Source organism: Triticum dicoccoides, chromosome 5B (genome assembly GCF_002162155.2).
Source record: "Triticum dicoccoides isolate Atlit2015 ecotype Zavitan chromosome 5B, WEW_v2.0, whole genome shotgun sequence".
Taxonomy (NCBI): Eukaryota; Viridiplantae; Streptophyta; class Magnoliopsida; order Poales; family Poaceae; genus Triticum; species Triticum dicoccoides.
Window position 1 is genome coordinate 704547346 of NC_041389.1, and position 1309 is coordinate 704548654.

A 1309-nucleotide genomic window follows, 5' to 3' on the forward strand; every position below is an offset into this window, starting at 1 on the left:
CACCAACACTAGCTATTATATCATCATAGTAATATAGTGTAGCACATCATCATCCTGAAACTCATTTCTAGCTAGCTAATAACATAAAACATGTATAGGAAGATTCCGTCGCACAGGTCGTGCTCGTCTTCGCAGTATTTGCAAATACCGAAATCCTTTTCGTCGTCAGACATTTCCTATGTTCATAGTTAAAACATTAATTGAAAATCGATCGAAGACAACTACCAAGATACTCAACACACAAATCCGGGGCACTCGATATTTCCTACATATTCTGGCATAAGTCATGCCAAAATTCACGGAAAAATCCGGCATGACCTTTGCTAAAATAGGACATATCGAGCGCCTGAAATTTGCCGGAACGGAAATGAATCAACACTCCGGCAAAACATAGGCCACTCGGAGGTGTAACCTGCAAACATGACGGGCCACTTGGATATTGAGCAACACAAGATATACGCTTCAAAATATCTTATAGGACTCAAATTAGCATGCATTCAATAAGCAAAAGTAAATCATCTCATACGTCCGTACATCGTCGAATATTATCACTAATACATCACGAATAGTGTCATACATATAACATCACTAATACAACTAAAACCCTAGCACACGACGGGTATCGGCGCGGGCGGTGGACACCCATAGAGAAGGAACCATCACGGGATCATAGCTCCAGTGAGATCCCCGGAGAACCTGCCAGGTATTGGAGAACGGCCTGTGCTCCAACGCAAACAAGTAGCGACGGACGTGCGCGTCCTCCTCACTGACATGGTGACGCACCACCTCCGCGGAGTCCTCGAGCCTCTCGATCGTCACTGGCCCACGCGACCGCCACCAAAGAAGGTTCGGGTCAACGACGGGCTGGCTCCTCACCAACCTGCGCCCCCGGTAGGTAGCGCCTCCCAGTACCACCCCGGCGGAGCCCAGTCCCGGACATGGCCGATCTGGTCAAGCAGGTGTCGTCCTCCACCGACTCGACGACGAGGATGCGGGATAGGCATCGTCCACGTCGAGACGGGAAAAATTCCTTTAACTAAAAAATAGAAACAAGTTCTTACTAACTAGTTCTATTAATTCAACTAGTTCTTACTAAAAATAAACTTAATATAAATAAAAATATTCTACTACCTAATTAGTACCTAGTTCTTAATATGCAACTAAAATAAACTTACTATAAATAAAAATAAACTTAATATGCAACTAAAATATAAAGAAACCCTAGGCAGAGGTAGGGGAGAGGGAGGAGCGGGCGTGCTCACCTCGGGTGACTGCGACGAGGGAGGGGCAGGGCGGCGTCGAGGTCGGG